The sequence below is a fragment of the Pollicipes pollicipes genome, unplaced genomic scaffold, assembly GCF_011947565.3.
Source record: "Pollicipes pollicipes isolate AB1234 unplaced genomic scaffold, Ppol_2.1 Scaffold_6686;HRSCAF=7923_pilon_pilon_pilon, whole genome shotgun sequence".
Classification (NCBI taxonomy): domain Eukaryota; kingdom Metazoa; phylum Arthropoda; class Thecostraca; order Pollicipedomorpha; family Pollicipedidae; genus Pollicipes; species Pollicipes pollicipes.
In genome coordinates, this window is record NW_023596921.1 from 18,680,210 (window position 1) to 18,687,660 (window position 7,451).

General features: G+C 53.7%; 1 protein-coding gene across 1 annotated transcript in view; it reads left to right on the forward strand.

The window, feature by feature from the left end:
- Positions 1–2,392: 2,392 nt before the first annotated feature.
- Positions 2,393–7,451, forward strand: part of LOC119107997 (transient receptor potential-gamma protein-like) — a gene marked incomplete in the record, with an annotated part of 151,978 nt that continues 146,919 nt past the window's right edge. Inside the window, 1 exon segment of the mRNA XM_037231583.1 lies at positions 2,393–2,482.

Consider the following 7,451-nt stretch of genomic DNA (forward strand, 5'->3'; position numbering starts at 1 on the left):
AGCCCACTCAAGACGCATTAATCCCGTAAGAAGCTTTGGTGTTCCATGATGTGTTTAACTCATACCGGAGCTCCCTACAGGTTTACCGGGACACCTTCGCCATTTTCGGCGCTGTCGTGCGACTCACTAGTAAAGTCTATACTAGGAATCGTATTATTTCTGGCGTTGCGTGCCACAAAGCTTGAGTACTGGTGAGGCAATCAAATAAATGGCGCAAATTGGCCGCAAGCCAAAATTTCCTCTCAGTTAGAAGGCAGCCGTCAAATTTTCTCCGAGCTGCCGCACATTTGGATCAAATTCCTTCGAAATTGCCCAGCATGTAGTGTAAACCTCTTGACCCGGGGGTGAAGGGAAGGGGGAGGGGCATGACCCCGTGTCACTCCTGGCTATGGCCTCGGGCGTAATAGGTAAATGCTACTTAGTGCACCTGTACACATCTGAGAGTACTTTTTTGCGAGATTACGCAGTGCTTTTCAACTGGGTGCTACGTGCTGCTCGTACGCTACACACGTGGTCTCTGCCACAATTTACGCCATATGCACCTTCCTTTGCCCTAGGATTGTGGCAGAGTTCTAAATCAACGTTGTATCATTATGTAACTGATGATATCTTCACGAGTTGTCAATGGCTGATGAACCGCAAAAAGCAGCAATGTTTACACGTGAGTGGGACGATACGGGGTTGATAGTTCGCCGCGGTAACGTAAAACAAGGCCATGTCATCGGCGGGAGCCGTTATGAAGCGCTCCGCGGCACACTAGTACACATTCAGCATGTGATGGATTGCACGCGATGCTACATAAATCGTGATCCAGAAAATAAATTATGCTTCTCTGTTCCCATTGATCATGAATTGAGAGAATCTGAAAGGAAAAGCAAAATGACAGGATAAGAAGTAGGCAAATATTTTCTGACACGCTTCGTGTGAAGAAAGTAGTAAAGTTGAGCAAACGATGCCGACGTCTAGCCCAATGTAGAGGGCACATCGAAAACATTGTTACAGAGCGTAGAACGTTTGCGGACAAACGACTCATGCCTATTGAAGCAATTACCGTTTCAATTTATTACGCGAACGTGACGTAAAACCGCACATACTGAAAAGTACTACTACAATTCACACTTAGAGCAATAAAGCAGACATGTCAGCACCACTTCTTCGCAGTCCCAGTAGACCTAGCAGACCAATTTCCTTCACATGTTGGGCGCCCCCACCTGCGCATACGAGTAGTTGATGCAGTGGCTCCAGCCACGTCAGAGGACTAGGCCAAGGTCTCAGTCCCTCATGCTCCAGCCGCCAAAGCTCTGGCTCCTCAGCGCCCTCTCATCGTGGCGGACTTAGGCCTCGACAGAGCCGGGCCCGACCCGACCGGGCGGGCGGCGCCCCCACTGCCGCGCCGGCTCCTCGCCGCCCGGTCCGTCCCGCGCGCCGCATACCGCCGCCGAGCGTTCATATATTATCTGGGATCCGGCGTAGGCCGGGCCGTCGTCCGGCGGTATTCAGCCAAGGAGCCATCGGTCGTGGCCGGATGAAAGGCTGGTCTGGCTGCGGGTAATGTACCCCCGGGGAGAGCGGGAGCGGCCGCTGAGCCGCGCCGCCGCCGCGGGGCGTCCTGTCGGCAGCGTCTGGGAGCGACCCGGCGCCACCGGCGCCACCACAGCGCGCGCCCGGGCCGAGAGTGCACCCTCTCCGCCAAACACGCGTTTTGCAAGCCGACGATTGGTCGTTCAACGCTCAAACTGGCGCACACATGCTGAACAGCGCCTGGTCCTCTTGTGTGTTGTTTCTTCTGGGGCTAGTCTGTCGTAAAAAGTCCGATACGAGAGGAGAGGGAGCACTTGACATCGCTCTGCTGTATAGCGTTGTGTGCAAATCTTCGTCAGAGGAATATTTTACGACAGGCTGACGGAGCCAGATAGTTCGTTTTTGTCTTTAGTTTTGCCTCCCACTTGCCCTTTCTGATCTCCGTGTTTAGAGAAATTCGTGCCAAGTTATAGACGTCAACGAGCCCAGTCCGCGTTGGACAAATCTCTCACACGATTGTCATCATCCCTGGAGCACCCCAGCCGACCATCGGCGCCAGTGCCGCTCCCGGGGGCACCCCAGCTCCCGCGACGCCAGAGCCGGGGCAGCACGCACACCATCGCGGATCGCGCGCTGCCAGCCTCGGGCAACCATCTACAGGCCGCGCCGAGTGGACGGTAACCTGATTGTCGGCGGCCCGGTGCCGCGCGCGTTAATTTCCCGCGCACCGCGCCGGCCGGCCGCGCGGCGCGCCGTCGCCGCCGGCGCCGCCCGGATACCGCCTCGGACGCAGCGTCGCCGCCGGCGCCGGCGGTGTTTTTGGGGGCGCGCGGGCGACGTCGGTCGCGGCGCCAGTCGATACCGTGCCCCGGCCAGCAACGCGGCGGCGGCGGCGGCGGCCGCGGCTCTGCTCGTCCGTCCCGAGCGCGAGACGTAATCGGCTAACCAGCGACCGGGACCGGTGAGTGGCAACGCCGGCGGCGCCTGCTGGCACCGACGCGCGGGCAGCCCTGTCAGGAGGACACGGCGCCGCCGGGCGGAGGCGCTTTTATGGGCGTTAATTATGCGAATTAGATCCGGTCTCGGCCAGCAGAGAGCGTCGTATGGGGATCTCAGCGCGGGCGAGATCGCGGAATCGTGCCGGAAGGCCACGCCACCGACGGAAGAGGCTAGAGCTTGCTCGGTCACGTGGCCCCTGGGATGAATTATACAGTAGGCAGGCAGCCATGGTGGGAGGAATGTGATAAAACTTCCATTTGAATGTCTGCTGCGCCCATTTGGCACACGCCGGTTTTTAATTTTGGCTCGGACATTTCGATTAGATGATTTTTTGGGATCAGCGCCCACCCCAAGTAGTGCTTGTTGTGTAAGCCCTAATCCTGGTCGTCGTGCAGTGTAGGGATATGCTTGCTTTTTGACACTTGAGCCATGGATTGAGAGTGTGTGAATGTGTGCGTGATTATAGTCCATATGGAATAATATAGCCAATTATCCATGTAGGCACGTACGTGTTCTTCAACTATCCGTGTAATTTTTTCATTAACATGTCAGGATTTCGTAATTCGTAATAGGTTGCATTCCAAATTAGGGTGGATCAGTAATTCATCGTGCGCCTGCTTTCCTGCTATATTAGTTCTGAACTGAAGTTGCATTCATTCATTCGAGACATCTTTTATTAATTTCCACCAGTTCCAGTAAATCATATGTATGACGCATCATTTAAAGCACATTCTTCAAGAACACGTGATACAAGCGAGCGGAATTACGGATGTAGATGAGCCTGTTCGGGCAATATTAATCCGGGTAACACTTACATCTGGGTGTTTAAATGCCTGTGTTATTGCGACCCTTCCCTCTTCCATGTTCCTGCTGGTGGTATGGCTAAGGTCCGACTTGACCCGGTGACCTGGCGCGATGTCCGTGACGCTGCGAAGGTGTGACACCCGAGAGCCGGTGTGATCTCGATCTGGTGTGATCTTGACCCGGTGACCTGGCGCGATGTCCGTGACGCGGCGAAGGCGTGACACCCGAGAGCCAGTGTGATCTCGATCCGGTGTGATCTTGACCCGGTGACCTGGCGCGATGTCCGTGACGCGGCGAAGGTGTGACACCCGAGAGCCGGTGTGATCTCGATCCGGTGTGATCTTGACCCGGTGACCTGGCGCGATGTCCGTGACGCGGCGAAGGCGTGACACCCGAGAGCCGGTGTGATCTCGATCCGGTGTGATCTTGACCCGGTGACCTGGCGCGATGTCCGTGACGCGGCGAAGGCGTGACACCCGAGAGCCGGTGTGATCTCGATCCGGTGTGATCTTGACCCGGTGACCTGGCGCGATGTCCGTGACGCGGCGAAGGCGTGACACCCAAGAGCCGGTGTGATCTCGATCCGGTGTGATCTTGACCCGGAGACCTGGCGCGATGTCCGTGACGCGGCGAAGGTGTGACACCCGAGAGCCGGTGTGATCTCGATCTGGTGTGATCTTGACCCGGTGACCTGGCGCGATGTCCGTGGCGCGGCGAAGGTGTGACACCCGAGAGCCGATGTGATCTCGATCTGTACATCCTTGCATAGCTCGCTGAGTTCCGCACTGGGGTGATGTGCAGGCGGGTTTCTGAGGAGAGAAAGGCGTAACATATTTCGACCATAGAAACCCTCGCGCCGGTATAATTGAGATGAGCTTCTAGACACGCTCAGTGCTTGCAATGATGAATTGGACTGCCGTTTCATTTAATAGGGGTCTAAGGATTATTCAATACATTTCGTAGGCTAACAAGAGCATAATGTTAAGAGGGTAGCTGTGTCGCATGGTCTGAAAATAATGTAAGCTGTCTAGGATCAGTACATGATAGAAGCCCAATGTGTCGCTCTTTTGTCCTTAGTTGATTCGTCGGGGTACCATGACAATGATCGGCGCCTGTTAGTACGATGACGTAGTTTGGCTGACTTTGCAAGCGACCGCGAGTCCGCCCCGCAGCAAAATCGGTTAGAACACCTGTGTTCCAATCTCCCAGTGACGTGGTGGTAGTTGGAATCGCCCCGGCCCTCGCCATTTGCCCCTGCCTGAGATGGCCGCCGGCCGTTGGCAGCGGTCACTCAAGGTGGTATGAAGGCAGAGGGCGGGATGGGGGACGGGGTTCAGCATTGCGACACGCTAAACTTCTGCCAAAAAAATCTGCCGTTGATCTGGAATGTCCCCATCAGATGGTCGGGTCAGGGCTTACACCAGCGTTTCTTGACGTGATTTCTGAATCCAGGAATCCATTTAATCAAAACGTTCGGACCAAGTCTATGCAAGAACGTTTATTTGTCACTTAAGCGTGGCCATCATCTTTGTGTGTCTGCTGCGTACGTAGATCTCATCCATCATCTTTTTTCCGCCGTCGAAAATGCTGACATTGACATTACTTACGATATTGACAGTCCAATTACACGCTTGTAACGTTATTTTCTTCCGTTAACACGAAATCCCCGTTATAGCTAACCAAGAAAGCCTTTCCACCAGAATATTATGAAGCTTGACGTTAATTATGTACATTTGGTCTGTGTGTAGCGTTTTTACGTTTTATGTGATAACACAACGATCGCAGAAGTTCTTTTGCACTTGGTCACAGTACAAAGCGAACGCTGTGCTCATCCCCGTCGCCCAATTCGTGCCATCTTTGCACTGGTGCCGGCCTAATACAGGACGACATTTGTTGACACTTATGCATAAAAAGAGCGAGCGTAGATAGTAGAGCTGGGCCTGGCAGTAGCGATAGCAGAACCTGACGACAGTTAAGAGCCTCACGGATGGCGGTTGTGACTGACGATGTCTGCAGCAAGCACTAACCTTAGGAGCAGACACCAATTACAGATGAGGCATGGCCGGCCGCTGAGACTCATAATTTCAAGCTGGGACGGATCTTTCTTTATGTTGAGACTACGTTTGGCTCAGCTACAACATACGACTTGAGCATGAATCTGTAATGGATGTGGATGCACAATGCGCGTCAGGTGCCGTGCGTTCAATCCTCTTGTTATGGCGAAACGTGACTTGACACGAGATGGCCGGCTTGCTTTGCGGCATGTTCGTGTTCTGGCTTTGACAGGCCGTCAACCGTCACGTAGCCAGGTGCAGGATCGCGGGGTAGGGGTACCGCGCTCCAGAAATCCCCCCGCCTCAGTACCAACACCGAAATCAAACGCTAGGTGCAAGCACAGGTCTTGGAGCCTGAACCTTCTGAGACTCTCAGATCTCAGAAGGCTCAGACTCGCAGATTGCAATCCTTACAGCTTGAGCGAGCGACCCATCTCTCTCTCTCTCTCTCTCTCTCTCTCTCTCTCTCTCTCTCTCTCTCTCTCTCTCTCTCTCTCTCTCTCTCTCTCTCTCTCTCTCTCTCTCTCTCTCTCTCTCTCTCTCTCTCTCTCTCTCTCCTCTCTACTCTCTCTCTCTCTCTCTCTCTCTCTCTCTCTCTCTCTCTCTCTCTCCTCTCTCTCTCAGTCTGCTCCCATTAAGTCAACTCTGTGCGACCTCTGTCCCGAGGCTCTGTTACGGGGGGGGGGGGATACGGGAGCGATGCTCTCCTAGTTCCCAAACTCGGTGGGCTTTTCCGGTCGCGAATCGTTCTCGAAACGCTTGTACTTATCACGAGAGCACCTCCTTACTCTGCATAATGCAACGCTCACTGTGATGCATCTCTTGGGCCAGTCCCAAGAGTCCCACACATCCCGTCATTGCTTCGGTATTGGCCAAGTATGGACGGCTCCCACAGTTCCAATTTCCAGAACAGAATCCTGCTCTGGCGCTCTGTTGTTTTGAGGCTCGTGTTCGACGCGAATGGCAATGACTGTCGTCGTTCTTGCCGAGTATTATGCGGTCGTATATAACCACTGGTGCGCACCCAGTGAGCCTATAGGCGCGCTCATTGAGACGAACGCCTGGGCGCCCCAGACAACAACCCCAGAGGCTGCCCGCGGTATAGCTGCTTCCGCGCACTTGGGGGGGGGGGGGGGGAGGGGAGGGAGGGATCCGTGGCGACATACACGCCGTCCGGTGATGGGCGCAGAGTCACGATCAGCTGCCCCCATCCCACCCCTGTTGTTCACTGGCTGCCCGTTGCGATGCATGTATATACATTTTCTGCCCACGTGGTTTTGAAATATCTGCGCTGCGTTAGCGCTGTTTATCTCAGCTTCTCAGGCTGGTATTGGGCCGGCATGTAAAAACAACGTTTCGGACATTTTCGGTCAAACCCTTTTTTGGTCTTCCTGTTTCAGCTGGTGTCTGTGCCCTAAATGCGCGCCACGGACGCCTTGGACGTGGGCAAACGTTACCATGACCTGATCCAACCATACCCAGATCCATTACCCGATCACCACGTTCGTTCACTTACACTGGATGAATTGTCCGACTGAAGTCACTTTGAGACCAGTATATTTGTTTGCAAGGATGTCAAAAGGAAAACTATCAAATGATTGAAACTGTCTTTTTTTGTTCAAAGGGAGGTCAACAGATTTGTGCTAGCATGTATCGAACCTAACGACTCAGAGGTATATGCTGGGAGGAGTAAAATTTTCATGGTGCGGACAGCAGAGTTAATCACGACATAGCCAGCCTTTGAGTTTTTCTTAGGTTTCGCAGTCCAGCACGGTCAAACGAGCAAGGTAGATCGATGTTGTGGTGGCATGCCTGCCTCCTGCATGATCAGGGATCTAACACAGTAATTTGCCTTTGATTGGCAAGAATGCTTGCAAAAATAACCGAAAGTCTTCAGGCCAGAACGAACAGCAGCCGCATCTACCGCAGTTTGTGGGCGGCCGAATCGACCAGTGGCGCTCAACATCGTGACGTACTTGATGTCACTTGTTAGAATCAGTGTCACCCCGTCAAATAAGGTAGTCAACCTTCATTACACCATGACACTTAATTCACATGCAGCGATTCAATAAG